Raw genomic sequence first — 17,759 nt, forward strand, 5'->3', positions numbered from 1 at the left:
TATAAATATGAGATCTATTCACTGTGAACCATATATGAGACAAGAATACATGTTGCAAAAAGCAAGGACAAGGAAGAGATCCAGATGAGAAAAAAGTGGCTCACGTAGTTTTTAGCACTAGAAGTTAATGAATATAACGATAATGGCAACAATTTATTTTCATAGCAGGACAGATATGGAACTTCTGAATAGACACAGACTAAAGACACTCCTCAGGTGGACTAGACATGTGAATCAGCAGTACATTAGTATATGGGGTATAAACATGGACAAAACTGTAGGGTGAAATGGGTGTTGCTGTGACCCAAATGACCACATTTTCTGCAACAAGGAGTGATTTCTTTGAGTAAAGTCTTGTCTGGTCCTATAGACTGCATGCCCACTATAGGCCAGAAGATACTGGATGCAATTCTGCATTACATCTTCTTGTATAATTTTCTTTAAAATATTCAGTTTGCCTACGTGTGGATGTTGTGGGTGATTCCAGTAGGCAGATAAGCACCACATAGTCATTTGCTCACTCCTGAAACTCCCAACAACTAACACATTGGTGTGCTATCAACATTGTTTTTCTCCTACATTGTGTCATATCATACCATACAATGAAGAAAATCAACTCTGACCCAGCTGAAACTGGCTGTGACACAAACCAAAGTATGATATGTGAATAAAATCAGAAAACAAGTGTTCTTGTGATTTAACCTAAAACATTCCTGCACATTCCCACAGCAGGATGTCTCACTTTATGTTTTCCACCGTAAGAGCAGATGTTTAATGTAAGTACTTATGTAGATTCCTTGTATAGTCAACAATCATGCTGACTGATTCCAATACACTGAAAAGCAAATGTAATGAAATCATCTCTGTTGTGTTAAATAGCTATCAAAATGCATACGTGATTTCTATTCTATGATTGGGACTGTTACATTCCTTAAATAATGTTGCAGGTGTTTTCTCAATAAATGTGTACCAAAGTCTTAATCCTGAGATAAATTCTGTTATGCCAGAATAAAAAATGTTACAGAAGCAAAAATGCAAGTTCTTTTTTATTAAAAATTATAATAAAAACACTAATGAAGTGTTTATTAAAATAGATATAACTCATTTTTCAAGAAATGAAATAGCTAGAACAAAACATGGAATATGTAAGCATTGAATTCTTCAAAGATATTGGAAACTTCTAAGTTATTTCTAAGCAATACTTAGATATCGAAGTGTGGGATTTTTTTTGTTTTGCTTTGTGTTTTTATTTCAATTTGGATCTTCAGATTGAGAAGCCTGTTAACTGAATAATACTTTATATTCACTTTATAGTCAATAGAAAAAAAGATTAAAAATCTCCAGATGGAAACACCACTTAAGATCCAAATTGCTTTCTGGAGAAGCTTCTCTTTCTGTATTGATTACATAAAGAGACTTAGTACTTGTCTAATGTCAACAAGGACAAGTCTGAACCACAACAGCTAGTTGTGTTATATTTACTGAGTTAGCTACATTGCCTGATTTTTCTCCTTTTCTTTTCTTTCATTTTTGACTACTATTTTTCCTTTCTCATTGTACAGATGCTACCTATGCAAATATGTTAACAATAACTAGGATTATGTATTGATTAGGAAGATTTACTAGAAATATTAATAAAGCTAATAAGTAAATACAGAACAGTCCTGTGGTTGTCTAAACTACTCTTATCAATTCTCTGTCCACTGATAATATACTTTCCCTTTCTATAGTCTTTTCATTATGAAATCTTATATGATAAAATCAGTGCCAAAGAAGTAGGGTTTTTCCCTTTTTGCTCATTTTTGTGGAGAGATACAATACATCTTTCTCACAAAATTTATTCTACATTTTATTATTTTATAGATCTGCTAAGGATTAATGATCTCTTAATACTTTTTTTTTAGATAAGCCTTTATTGTCTGGGTCAAATTTTATAAAAGGCTAGGCCACATATTCATTTGGAACAGATTCAGTCTTTGAAAACAGAAATTCTCCAATCCAGTTAAGAAATTCAGGAAAACCTACCTGGTATGATGAGAAGATTGAAATATATTAGAGACCTAATCTGTATATGTTGAATTTTCAAGGCAGACATCTTTGTTTGTTTAACTGAGTAGTTAAATTAAGCTTGACTTTAGACTCAAGAAATATTCACAAAATTAGGTTATCCTGATACAGTTCAACAAAAAGTGTATATGGCAATCTGCAGTTACCTATGGTTAGAGTACTTGGATAGTGGACATCCCTAAATCTTTGATGTTTTGGTCTCATATCCTAGAAGAATAGTTGAACCTATGGTCTAAAATGTATTGTAACACAGTAGTTCTCCTGTTGAATTTAAGTAACTCTTCAGTAAGAAAGCAAATATATCACCTTCCAAGAAACTGTGTTCCTTTCTTTCTGATTTTACTTAATTTTATTGACAGCCTCCAGTATCCACTTTATAATTTCAAAGTTTCATAGAATCATAGAATATCCCAAGTTGGAAGGTACCCATAAAGATCTTCAAGTCCAAATCCTGACTCCACGGAAGACTACCCAAAAATTCAAACTATACTTATGAATGTGTTTTCCAAAAGCTTTGTGGACTCTGGTTTTCTGCCTCTACCTGCTTTCTTATTCTGAGGGATGGAGAGCTCTTGCGCTCTCAGAAAGGCATCCTTAATGAATAGCCAGCTTTGCTCCATTCCTTTGTCTCTAAGGACAGCTCCCCAGGAGATCTTGTCTAACAGTTCCTTAAACAGCCAGATGTTCACTCTCTTGAAGTTCATGGTCCTGACTCCACTCTTTGCCAGGCCCACATTCCTTAAGACCACAAACTCAACAAGGGCATGGTTGCTGCAGCCCAGGCTGCCTCCAATTCTAACGTCTTTAATGATCTCCTCCACACTGATGAGAACTAAGTCCAGCAAAACTTTACCTCTGGTTGGTCTGTCCAATACCTGAACAAGGAAATTATTGGCAATAAAGTATATGGAGTCTCCTGGATCCCTCACAGCTCACTGTGTTGTTTTCCCAGCATTTTTCAACATCTTCCCAAGAGCCATAAAATCTTTTTTGATCATTTTTAATTTCCTGGTTGTGGTCTCATGCAACACAGATTGAAAGACCAGGAGGGGAGAGTAGCCATCTGGCTTTATCATACCTGATATTCTCTTCTTGATGTCCTGAATGCGGGTCCCTGGCAGGCAGCAAATCTCTCTAGAGAAGTTATCCAGGCAAGAGGTGAGCACCTCAGTGCCTCTCAGCAAAGAATCTCCAATTACTAAGATCTTTTGCCTTTTTTTAACATCACTGGTTGTGACTTGTGTCCTCGATTAGACCTTTCTATGTTATCACCCCTTTCTGGTTCTGAGCTGCTATCCATACCTTCTTCTCTCTCCCACACCAGAGCTTGAAATCTATTGGTTAGCGGGACTTTGGGGGCAAGGAGGACTCTTATCCTTTTTGCCCTGAGCAGAGAAAAATGCCCAGTCTCCTTCACCCTGCCTCTGTCAGGCAGGAAGACTCCTTATTTTCCTCCCCTGGCTAGGCCCCAAGACAGGGCTGTCTGTCTGCCTGTGCCACTGCACAGTATAAGGCATAAAAATCTCTCTCATGCTTCTGAATACATCTCAGCCTGGCTACTTCCTCTCTCAGCCTGGTCAGATGCTCAAAAAGATCATCAAGTTGGGCACACTTGCACCCACGACACCCCTCACCTACCTCAGTCCCTCAGGTGAACCCCAGATTCTGGAGTTCCATACAGCCAAAGGTCTGGGCAGCCTTCTCACTCCTCAGAAGGTCCATCTGGGTACACACGTCAGCCCAGAAGGTTTGTGTGCCCCCCCATCTGTTTTTCTGCTTCAGCCTGTCTGCCACGCTGGGTGGTCACCATGTTGGTACTAACAGAGAGCTATCCTCTCCAAGACCTGGATGAGAAGAGCAGCATGATCTACTTGCACCCCCTGCATGGACTGACCATGCAAAGTGCCCAGTCCATGCCCTTCTGACAAGCAACACCCTGTTTGCCCCCCCATTCACTGTGATCCTCAGTGGCTGTGCTCTCTTTGATGGGATCCCCCACCACATCCTTATCTCTAAACTGGAGAGACACAGATTTGAAGGGTAGACTATTTGGTGGATAAAGAATTGGCTGGAAGGTCACAGCAAGAGGGTTGTGGTCAATGGCTCTATGTCCAGGTGGAGGACAGTGACTAACAGTGTCCCCCAGGGATCTGTCTTGGGACGAGTTCTGTTTAACATCTTTATCAGTGGCATAGATGATGGGATCGAGTGCACCCTTAGCAAGTTTGCTGATGACACCAAGCTGAGAGGTGCAGTTGATGCTGCAGGAGGAAGGGATGACATACAGAGGGACCTTGAGAAACTTGAAAGGTGGGCCAATGTGAACCTAATGAGATTTAGCAAGCAAAGCACAAAGTTTTGCTCTTGGGTCAAGGTAATCCCAGATATGTATGCAAACTAGGAAATCCTTGAGAGTAGCCCTGCTGAGAAGGACTTAGGGGTCCTGGATGATCAAAAACTTAACACAAGCCAGCAGTGTGCACTTGCAGCCCAGAAAGCCAATAGGACAAGGGGGGATGGTTTTAAACTAAAGGAGAGAAGGTTTAAATGATATGTCAGGGGGAAGATTTCACTGAGAGGGTGGTGAGGTGCTGGAACAGGTTGCCCTGTTGTAGAGGTTGTAGATGCTCTGTCCCTGGAGGTGTTTAAGGCCAGGTTGGATGGGGCCCTGGGCAATCTAATCTGGTACTTGATCTAGCCATTGGCAACTCTGCCAGTGACAGGGGGGTTGGAATTTGGTGATTCTTGAGGTCCCTTTCAACTCAAGCCATTCTATGATTTTAACATTCTATGATTCTATGATATGATTTTGACAGGCTTGATTGTCCCCAGGAGCAAATTCCAGTGCCCAGACACCTTCTCAGTGAAGATGCTTTTCCTAATAAGAAATCAGATGCACCTTAATGCTATTCCCTTGGGTTCTGATTCCCTTGGTATCCAGAGAGAAGAGATCATAGAATCATAGAATCACCAAGGTTGGAAAAGACCTACAAGATCATCCAATCTAACCCTCCACCTATCACCAGTAGTTCTCACTAAAACATGTCCCTCAACACAACATCTAAACGTTCCTTGAACACCTCCAGGGTCAGTGATTCCACCACCTCCCTGGGCAGCCCATTCCAGAGCCTGACCACTCTTTTGGAAAAGTAGTATTTCCTAACTGCCCTCTTCTAGCTACAGAATCTGGCACTTGCTCTTGTTAAACTAGAATACTTTATTTTGCTAGGTTTAATACATCCAATATATCTTATGCTTATAAGATGTTCTCAATTTTTAGGAAGTTGAAAACTTCTCATGGAGACAACCCAGCTCATATGTGAAACTGTGTGTGTCGATTTTATGGGATAGTATTTCTTACAGTGGATGAAACTGCATAAATATTTGAATCATGGGTTTGCTAAACTTAATTGCAAACATTCTGCAAATACAACAATATAGCTTTGTTTGTGATTGCAGAAAAAATATTGATTTCACTAATCTTCTTTACCTCTAGTACCTGTTTAATTAAGTGTAGGAAATCCACTTAAAATAATCACTTCAACAAATATCAGTTTGTGATACTTGCATGATATTTGACTTCTTAAAAAGCCTGTTTTTGAGATTTAGATATCTTCTAGTGCAGAGGCTGTACCAAAGGACAATGTTAGTAGGCAATGGAAGAAATAAACCAAGAAGTATTGCAATATCTTTTCAAGCATTTTGTAACCTTGCTGATGATGTACATATGGATGTGTGGATAAACCTCAGATTATTATAAATTATAAGAACCAAGTCTCAGCCTTTGTCTACTACTCAAAAGGTCTCCCTTTTTAATGACAAAATGCCTTAATAATTTCATAGAATTATCTGACACAGTGAGGATTTGGCCCCTCCTAAGTTTTACTTATTGAAGACTAAGGTTCTTCAGTGATATCATACTTGAAGTTTTCACTTTCAGATTTATGGACATTATGGACTGGAAGAAAGGAACTGAGTAACAACAAGATCTATGAATCTACATTTTAATATTATATGTTGATTTTGGTTTTGGGATGAATTTTATGAGTGGTACATTGTATTGTACTGCATTTGGTTGTTTATCTAATTTGCTTGGATTGTTTTGCTTTATTTTTATCAACAGATATGACATGTACTTCTTCCACCCCACTGAAAATTAAATCTCTTATGACTTCACAAAATTAAAGGCTTTATCTTTATTTCCTTTGCTTCACCTCACCTTGCCTTGCCTCAGTTCCCCTCCCCCTCACTTTTTATCTTTTTCCTTTTTAACTGCATTTTTTTAAAACTGTCAAGTCTCAGATATGCTCAGTCCTGCTGCTGAACTTTAGATTCTGAAAAGACTCTGAAAAATAATTTATCAATAAAATTTTCTGTCTAGAAATAGAATAATGTAAGCACATTTAAGTGTCTGTAAAGCAAATGTAGTGTGAAATAGGGAGGCATTATAAATCTATATTTCTGAAAGAAATACTGCCAAATAACTTAAATAAAGTGGTATCAGATTTTCTACACTTGGATTCTGCTTTCTTTTTGTGGCATCTTTGTATAGTATTGAAAAATTGCATAACCTAAGAAAGCAGATATAAAAATATGCCTAAAGTTAGCCCTGAAAGTTCAGTTTCCTACCTTGATACTGACCTTAGTTTCTCTCACATTATCTGCCTAGTTCTACAGTTTTCAGGTATTTGGAAAGTTACTTTGCCTCAGTCCTACTATAGCCATTGTTATGGATTTTACATTTTAAATTCTACAGTGCAAGCATGGCAGAAGTAATTTTCTTCTGTGACTCCTGAAGATAGAAATGAAAAAAAATATACCTGTAATTGAAAGCATTATGCCAGCTGTGCTGAGAGTGGTTTAACAGAAAGTCACTGTTGTTCATTTTTATACTTTTAAAGCATATGTAGAATATCTCCTAATAATTTAAACTATTTCTATGTGTAGAATTTACTTGCTAATTTCAGGTTCATGTTTTCTACTTGTCTGCTTGTTTTAATATTGATGCATTCTGAGGTCTGAGGACAGAAACCACAGAAGAAAGAGAGAAAAATTGATTGCATCATCTCCCTTAGTGATGTCAGAAGCTGAAATATACCTCAGTATATCATTCTTGTTCATATAATATTGTCATATTTAAAGTATATTTATAACAATAACAAGGTTTTTTCAACTAGTTATTTGACAAGACTAAGTATTCAGTCTGGTCTTCACTACTAGGTGTAAACCATTATATATTTCACTGTTTTATTTAAAAAATGTAAGTAAGACAAAGATAAGAAACTGTAGACTGTTTACTTTTACATCAGATTTCCACCTATCTACACTCTGTCCAGCTTTTGTCTTCATAATGTTCCAGCTTCATTCAACTTGCTGAGGCAGACTGATTTTTTTCCATGATCTGTATGTTAAGACTGCTTTAAGCATGTGGAAGATGCAGTTTCAACCTTTCTCAGTATCAGAAGATTTTAGTATCCAATTCTTTAATTTCCATTAATCTATTAACTAAAAAGTAGTCACAAGCTTGGCTGTTGCCCTAACTGCATCAAGATTTTTGGCCAACCCCAATTTAAACATTGGCATCTATCTATCCAAAACATCTATGTGTGACTACAGTTAGATATTCAGGGAGATTTCAAGTTACATTAAAAAAAGATCTCATGAAATTAGAGGCTTAGATTTAGGAAGTCTTGTAAAGAAGACAGATTAGATTGTTAGTTTGGATTCAGTCATCTAAAACCCATCCTAAACTGAATGGTGTTTGAACAGACTGGAACCTTGAACTGTTAAATGGCAGAATTACTTTAAGTCAAATGTGTTAATAGCTGTCCAAGTTGAAAAAAAAAAAATCATGATAACTAGCCTTCTTCCATCTTTAATAGATCATTGCAGCATGAAAATTAAACTGCTGTTTTATTCTCTGTCATGTATGGTATTCACAATTTGACATCAGTATTTCTTAAAGTAATATCTTCCGTTTTTTTCCCTGTTATTCTGAGGAAAGAGGGAGATGACTGATGCATTTATAAATAATATGGACTAAAACCCCATCCTCAAATGTCTATATCAATAACAGAAAATCCATACCTTTCAGATATATAGTTTTAAATGTTTCTTTGGAAAAAGTAATGAAAAGAGATTGTCATTTTTAGATAATTCAAATTTAAAAATAATTGTAATGAACTGTCATATTACACAAAGCACAGGAATAATGAAGAGAATAACCTTACAGTTTCTGAAAATAGGTCTTAAAGAGTGTGCTGTCAATCAGTGTTTTGATTTATTTATTTTTCAAAAATTCAGATTATGAGTCATACTTTTTCTTAATTCTTCCTAACTTCAAAAGGATATGGAGCATATTTTACAAAAAGACAGGAAATATAGAAAACAGCATCATAAGCAGGTACAGTGAAAGTAAATTCCTTAGCTTATGTAGTAGTATACAATGTGTATTCTTGGGCTGAATTCTTGTCACCTGTCTTTGGCCATAGAATTGTTTAGTATTATTGTAGTTTAACCTGATAGACAGCTAAACACCACACAGCCATTCACTCATTCGCCTCCGAAGTGGGATGATGAACATAAATTAAAAAGGAAAGTGGAAGAATTTTTTAGTTAAAGACAATTTGATAAGAATGAAAAGAAAAAAAAAAGTAAAAGAAATGAAAGAAAGAAAAAGGAATTAAGTTTGGGGGTGAGGGGTGAGGAGAAAAATAACAATAAGAACAAAAAAAATGAACAAAGCAAGTGATGTATAGTGCAATTCCTTATCACCCATTGGTGGATGGTAAATCCCCAAGCAGCAGATATTCCCACTCAGACAACTTCCCACAGATTTTTGTTCGGCATGATATCATATGGTATGGAATATCTTGTTGGCCAGTTTTGGTCAGTTATCTTGGCTCTGTCTCCTCCCAGCTCCTTGTGCACCCCCAGCCTCCTCACTGGCAGAGTAGCATGAGAAAGCTGAAGAATCCTTACTTTAGTATAAGCACTGATCAAGAGCATCTAAAACATCAGTGTGTTATCAGCATTATTTTCATACTAAATCCTAAACGCAGTACCCTATCAGCTACTAGGAAGAAAATTAACTCAATCCCATCCTAAACCAGGATAATATCCACCTCTTGTTCTGTACAGTCTACATGATGTTCAGGTCTTACACTTTCCAACACATCCTAATTGATTATCACCACCCTTTCTGTCCTTTGATATACATACAGAGATATCACCCCCTTAGTCTATGGGCCATCCCTTAAGAAGGTCATTAAAATGAGCCTTTAAAATGTCAAATGAGTTCATTTCAGTCCATGATATTGGGCTCACTTTGCCACAACAGTCCTGTTCCATGCTGAAGCCAGCTCTGCTTGTACCACCATTGCACTGCCCAATTTAATCAAAATTTATTCCTCATTAATCTGGGTGACTCTTAGTGTAATAGCATTGATATGATATACAGCAACCGTAGTAGAGATGATATACAGTGTTATATAGCAATTAGAAGTGTAGAATTCAAATCATTCACTATTCTCACCGAACATCAAATCTCCTTGAGGTACATAATCAGACTTCCCATCCTTCCAGCCATCAAAATGATTCATTGCTGTAGCATCTGGGAGACTGAAGGTGATCACTGCATAAGAGCATGCGATACAGTACGCAGTTGAAGAGCACTTGGGAACTGCACAAGTCTTGCACAAGACTTATTTTGGGATGATTAGTGGAGGAATCAAAGGCAGGAAAAGCCATGGATTTAGGTGATATGAAGGAGGAACAACTGCAGGAAAATAGAGAAAAAGGAATTAAAAGAGGTAGGAATGGGTAGGAAATAAAAAGTTTGCTGGTAGGCACACTTGTCTCCGTATGTCTTCTGCCTGATCAGCACAGTCTCATCTTCTTATTAAACTCCATTTCTAGCCACTCTTCCCAGGTGAAGGATTCACAGTTTGATGGGAATGTGTCTAAATGGAGATCTGAGTGCCAGCAACTGAAGTCAGACCACAGGTTGGAGGATCCAACTTTGAGCAAGCAATTGAAAAAAAATAAGTTAGTGGACTTAATTATCAATAATTGGAGTAGGACCTTGGATCACAAGGGACCATGTCTTTGTAATGCCAGCAATTGGAGTAAATGCAGATGTGTATGTGAGTGTGGAAGCACTAGCAACCTTCAAGATGGATTATCCACTAAATAAGTAGACTGGCCGGCAAACTTTGAGGCTGTATGTGTGTCTAACAGCAAGACCACAGGAGTACCAAGCCACCAGACAGACTAAATGAATCTCAGTTAACTGCTGAAGAGACCTTAGAATCTAGGGATTTTTAGGAGAAAGACCGACTGGTGTCTATGTTTCTAAGGGCAGGGCCTGGCTGTGGCCTCATGGTCTGACATGTCCAGGTACAAGCAGTTGGGAAGACAGAGATCCAGGGTCAGCTACTCATATCAGCTACTGATTCACATTCTACATATATACATATGTGTGTGTATTACTAGCAGACCTACATCCTGCTTAACCAGGGAGGAGAACAGGCTGAGGCCATTGGTTCTGTCAAGTTTTTTGTGAGAGATCTGTATCTGCCTGTGATCTGTCCGGACAGTCACATGTAAATGTATACAGGTGGGTGAATACATATGTTCTGTGTATGCATGCCTATTGGTACTATGTCGTAAGCTAGGTTGGATCTAGGTTCATGAAGTTGCAGCAACCTCTTATTTAACATATCATAATCAATATTTTAAAATATTCTTAGTACCAAAAGATAGTAATATCACTAAAATTTACAGAGAAAATACAAGTAACTACAGACAGATGAGGAAATATCTCTTATTGGGGAAGTTAACAAAAAATACTCAAAAGGATAGGAGTATGACCCTGACTTAATAGTTGGATCCCAAGAAAAAGTCAAGATACCATCAATAGAATCTACCTGCTCCTTGTAAACCTAGCAGAGTTCTTTGAAGAAGTCATCAAGTGAACAGATAGCAAAGATCAGGTCTAAAAAATCACCTAGAGCTTCTGAAAGGAAATAGACACGGGCCATTGTGAAAAATTCTTAAAGATCATTTAAAAAATAGGAAATAGGATGCAGGATAATATGAATACTTAAAAATTTTTTTGTGTGTGTGTGTCTAGCTGCTCCCTATTATTGTAAGTGATACAACAGGTGGTAGATACTAAAGTGATGAAACTTCTCTTATTAAAGTAATATAGATTAAACCAACTGTGAAAAACTGCCAAATAACTTCAGAATACCAAGAAAGTATTTTAAAAAAAGGCAGATAAATGTAAAAGAAGATAACTGTAATATGATGCAGAAAATCCCAACTTTTTACGTACAGTAATTCTGAGTGGATGATTAACCATACTAAATGAGATCTTGAAGTTATAATTATTAGATGTATCTGAAAATATCAGTGCAGTAGTGCTTAAAATTATCAGATGTTAGGAACTGCTAGGGAAGGAATTAAGAATGAAAAAAAGAAAGCAATTTTTTGGCATTTTAAAGTCTAAAGCAAATCCACAGAAAAAAACCAACATTATATAAAAGCATGAAAATATATAAAACAGTTTTTGTATGAAAGAAGAATAAATTTACATTTAAGTATGAAAATATACTTCACCTGAAAAAGAGCTAAAGGGAGCGTGTGTTTGAGGATGGGAACAGAGGCAGGGCAGTAGCAGGGGCAGATATTGAGATGTCATAGAAAATAAATTGCACAGCTAACGTGGCTTAGGGAATGATAGCTCATAAAGCTTTCTGTTAGAAGAATTTGGAGTTCTTTAGTAAGACTAGGAAATGGAAAAATCAAGATAAGTTGAAGAAAACCACAGAATCATAGAGTGGTCTGGGTTGGAAGAGACATTAAAAATCATTTAGTTCCAACCCTGCTGCTGAGCGCTGTGCTGGCACCCACTAGATCAGGCTGCACAGGATCCTATCCATCCTGGCCTTCCAGGGATGGAGCAGCCATAACCTTTCTGGCAGTCTGTTCCACTGCCTCACCACCCTCTGAGTAAGGCATTTCTTCCTACTTTCTAAGCTAAATCTACTCTCTTCATTTTGAACCATTATTTCTTGAACTGACATTACACTCCCTGATAAATAGTTCTGCTCCATCTTTTTTGTAGGCCTCCTTTAGGTACTAGAAGGCCACTATAAAGACTCCCTATAGCCTTCTCTTCTCAAGACTAAGCAGCTTATCTTTATAGGAGAGGTGTTCCAGCCCTCTGATCATCTTTGTGGCCCTCCTTTGGACCCACTCCAACAGTTCCACATCATTTCTGTTCTGTGGGCCCCAGTCCTGAACCTAGTCCTGAGAGCAGTAGAGACTTCTACACAGATACAACAGAGATAATGCTGTTTTCTAAAAGTGTTTCAGTCTTCTGCTATCTATTGCTGTCAAGAATAAGATAACATTTTTCATTTTTTTGAGACTCTCTTTGCATTTTAAATTTCTCAGTTTATCAAAGCCCAATTAACTCATGCCGTACAGATTTCCAGGTCTAGTCTTTTGGGATCAGTTTTGCATGAACATCAAGGAGTTTTTAAGTTCTTTCTCATTTCAATTTTATCCTCTTTATGAATAAATAAAATAAAATAAAAGAGACAAAAAAATTCAGGAGTAAAATAACATTTTCTGAATTAGCAGAACAGAATTTATTGCTATGAAAAGTTGTCTGCATGTTTTTGTATTTTTTCAGTATTAGTACTCCACTTTTGGAAGTTCAACTAGTATTGGAGAGTATCCATGATGATCTCCCATCAAGTTTGACTGTTTCTAAACTTTGCAACCCTTACGTTCTTTCCACCTGCCTGCTCATCTCTTCCTGGATACATCTTGTTCTACATTAGGGCATCTCCTGCTTTCACACATCTTTATTCTTTCTGAGAGGTAGAGCTGACTCAAACAGATCAGGGTTGAAGAACCAAGAATACAGCTGAGTTACTGCTAAGATAGTCTTAATGTCTACAGTTTCATAGAACACTCTTAGTTCAATAGATGATTCTGCATAACCTGTATTATATTCATTACATGCAGATTATTCAGGACACAATGGTTTTGTTGTTGTTTACAGTAATCCCATCACACATTATGTGGATTATTTTACTTAATTTCAGCCCTGGATAAGTGAGATTTCTACACTTAACCGGTCAATTAGTCTCCCTGTTTAATCCGTAGGAAGAGCTAAAATTTTCAGGGGGTGATTCATCCTATTGTGAAATTGTTCAAGTTAAGGGGGCAGACATAATGGTTGAGGTTGAAAGGGACCTCTTAAGATCATCTTATCCAACACTGCTGCTCAATCAGGGCCACCTTGAGCTGGCTGAACAGGTTTGTATCCGGGCTGTTTTTGAATATAGCCAAGGCTGAGGACTTGACAACCACACAGATCTCTGCTCCAGAAGTTCATATACCTATACAATAACTAAAAAAGACCCTTGATGAGTATCTCATTTAAGTTCTCCATAACAAAATGATTCCACTTAAATTAGATATTTGCACTATTAGGAGTCATCAGTAAGATGGCTACAGAAAAATTAAACTCACTAGCTATTATCTTTGGAAAATTAATATTCTCTATTGCACTGACATTTTAAAATGTAAGTTGGAGAATATGTGGCTAAATGTTTATTACTCAACAGAATTCCAAATGTTCCAAATGGAGAATTGGTCTGTAATATTTTTGTGAGGAAGAAAATGAATTTCACCTCAACTTGTGAGAAATCTGATTTTTGTGGGGGGAGGGGCAATGGAAAATAGAAGTTCATTTTGCATAAATTAAAGAAGTATATTCAAACATACTATAAGGTGGATCTAAGTCTGGATTTCTTCTTCCTGTTTTTATTGATATGAACAACGACAAGTGATGAAAGAAAGCATGATTTGCCCAAATACATTCATTTGGTATTTTCAAGGGAAAGGATGTTTTGTATTTAAAAATTCTGAAAATAATAAATATTTTTATCATTTAAACCTTATTAAATTTAGTCTGGAAGTAATTTACCCTTCTCAAGCAACAGGAGAAACAAGAGCCAAAGAGCTGAAATGATCAGCTGGTTTATCTGTAAAGCCCATCTGTACAACTTCTGATGCTGAGGTTAATCATAAGGGAGCATTTCAATTCCCTTGCAATCAGTTCCAAACATATCGAAGAAAGTCTTAATTTTAGATTTTTTTTATTGTTCTTGTTTAACCTACAGGTCATTTGTCATAATTTCTGACAAATAAAAAATACCAGATGATACATCACCTACTGGGACTCTGAAGGGAATCTGCCTCTAGACAGGAATTTGGACCAGGATAAATTGTTCAGAAGTGCACCAGGGAAAGTGATAGAGAAGTGTTATAAAAGAGATTCAGTGATACACGGCATCTGTCTTTAAAATTCTGATGTTCGGATTCCTACAATACTTAACTTAGCACTTTCCCTAACCACTCTATGTAGTGTGATCAGGCAGAAATGTATATTCCTAAGAGTAAGAAGGCAGTTCTGGTTAAGTGTCTTTACTTGGTAACAGATTCCAGATAAACCACGTGCTGTTCTAACTGGTCAAATTGTTCATAACTGTACAATAGGGAACAACACTGTAAGACATCTACTTATTTGAATACCTAAAATATACTTTTAGTACAATCTTCATCTTGGCTGAAAAATATGCATAGTTTGCTTATTTTCATGGAATTAATGATTGGGTTAAATATAGAATATGCTGAGTACGTAGTCATAATTATTTTACATCACATTTGAATGTGGGGTACCTTTATCAAAAACTGCACGTGTTGGTGAATTGTAGTGAGGAATGGGAGTGAAGTGGAAAGGGGAGAGATTCATAAAATAAAATTGCTACTTATAAGGACTACAAAGGGATCAATTGAGCACAGTATTTAACTGCAGCTGCGTAAAGTAGGATCTTGTATATAAAAGCTCTAGCTCTTCAGTGCTTTTTTGATGTGTTTTATCAAAAATGAAATATCAGCAGGAAAGAATGAGAGCTCCTTAGCTTGTAGAATATTTGGTATTTCCAGAGGACATGAGAGACAGCCAAAACTTCACTGATAGAGTAGGAATGTATTTTTCAAACTCATGAATTCTTTAGTTTGAAACTTAGCTAGTAAAAGAGAAATACTAATATTTTGGCCACTGATTTTTTCTTTGTTTTCTTTTTTTTTTTACTAACCTTCTAGAAAAGTGTTTCTTTACCTGAATCTTAGATTCTGCTCTACTTTTTGACTACCAATCAAATAAACAACAACAACAGCAGTGAAACACATTAAAAAACTTAAACAAAAAGTCCTACCAATTCACTTGTGCCAAAGACTTGATTTTTTTCATGTATTTTCTTAATCAACTAGTGAATGAAATGTGTTCCAAAATATACTTTGTTGATCAAGGAATTCTATCAGATATATGCAATAAAAGAATTCTACAGATTCATTACCTTTCAATGATACTGAGAAAAAAAAATAACAGTAACCATGTTCAAAAAAACAACAACAAAGAAATCCCAAGGCTCCCCTCTGATATAAATGACCAAGGAACGTAAAAAGAATATGAGACCACAGTGAGTTTGTATGAAGAGGTTTCTCCATAAAGGCAAAGAAATTATTGAATTCTGTATGTTGTTTTATCAGATATTTTTAAGTATAAACAAAATTGTATGTTAAAGATTTTCTAGACAAAAGTTACAGAGAGTTTTTCATAGAAAAAAAAAGGATAGTTTTTAAAATTATCTATTTCCTAGAATGTACTACATTGTGTATACATATGTTTAATTTGTCTTTTTACGAATCTTAAGATCCTGATGAGGTACATTGCTTTAAAAGATATATCTGTTCACCTTAAATATGACTTTTGAAAATTCCTATTCTGCACTAGATGGCACTCTGAATTTAAACTGTAATATGTGCTTTTTATTTTCTCCTTAGAATGGAGAGAATGTTACCATTGTTCTATAATTAAGATCCATCATACAAATTAATCAAATAATTTTACTTTTTCCTGATTGCAGCAGTAGTAGGATGTCTCTTAAGGCTCATTACTATGCTATCAAATAATAAAGAACATAAAAGAAAGAATCAGTCAACTTACAATATTCTGAGGTGCTCCCACTGAAATTCAAAAGCTTTTTTAATCTAAAAAAGCAGAGCATTTAATGCTATATTACAATATTTTAGGTTGCTTACTGTACAAAATTAAAAAGTTTTAGCACTTAAATTTAGATGTAACCACTAACCTATGTTGTAAAAATAGTGAGATCTTTGTAGAATTCTTAGTGCTGTATATCTGCAATTCATATTTAACATGCAAAATAATCTTTGGCAGTTAGTTTTAAATGAAGGTACTATAATTGAAAATGAGCTTTGGTTGTATAACTTACATAAGAATACTAAGACAGTAATAATATATTGTTTTGAAAACAATAGAAAGAACAATACCCTAAAACCCTCAAATATACCGCACCTATTACAAGATGAATTCTCTATGTCTTCTAATGTTTTGCAGGACATAATTAAACATGCTTTTTTATCCTGTAAATGCTACTGATGTGCAAGCTTTACAGTGACTGCTACTGATTGTCTACAATAATGTTTATTGTAGGTTCTCGGCTTTAGGAATATCTCATTATCTCGGACTTTAAAATAAATAAATCAGAAACTTGGAAATTAAATAATTTCAAATGGAAGGTTGGCTACCCAATTTTTTTATTTGAATATTATGCATAAGAAACATCTTAAGAACAGCTGAAGAACAATGCGTATCTCAGAATAAGAATTTAAGGTTATCTGGTAAGGGAAAATGATCATTTGTCTGAGTTAAATGCAAATAAATTTTGAAATCCCTGTGAGCTCAGCCTAGTTCTCCATTATTTCAGCTTCTACTTAGAAATACTTACCTTGGTCTTCAGATTTTCAGATGTTCATCTAAGCTAGGTTCCAGGCACAGCTACAACTAACTTCACTCCGTCTCACTCTGTATTTAGAATACTGTTCTCTCTCTATGTATGTAAATATGGTTTCATAATGCATTGTAACAAAGCATGCACTCTATTATCTGCTGCTTGTTAATAAATTAATTCTTATCTGCAAAGAAGCATGCCTTATGTTACTGAAAGACAAACTTTCACAGAATGATAGAGATTATATCCTAAATCAAGTATATCATCTTAAATACTTCAGAATCTAAACAAAATTTAAGTTAATGAGTAACCAATGTTCATTAGTTACTCTTTTGTTAATATTAGGATCATAACTTTTCCAATAGTTGAGGGTAAAATGCACTGTCATTAACAGTCTGTCTTCAGTACTTACTATTATTTTTTATTTTCCTAACACTTGTGAATAAGTGTTCTTTGTTCTTTTGATAAATGAATCACTGCACACCTAGGGGCTTGTTTGTTTCTCTATAAGATTTAGTCAATTTTAGAACACAGTAAAAACTTCCTTCTGTATTGATTTTCTAATTAAAAAGGATTTTTCAAATGTAATAACTTAGCAAGCTATAATAGTCTATATTTTTATTATAATTATATATAGTATTATAATAAAGTAAATGTAATGAAAGGTAATGTAAGCTAATGTGATGTAATATAACATAATGTAATGTAATAACGTGAATAAACTGCATTCAGAATTTGAGCTAGGTCACGGAGGTCTAGCTTGGGTATTTCTGCATGCTGAAGTAGACCCAA

Source organism: Numida meleagris, chromosome 1, assembly GCF_002078875.1.
Source record: "Numida meleagris isolate 19003 breed g44 Domestic line chromosome 1, NumMel1.0, whole genome shotgun sequence".
In the NCBI taxonomy this organism is placed as follows: Eukaryota; Metazoa; Chordata; class Aves; order Galliformes; family Numididae; genus Numida; species Numida meleagris.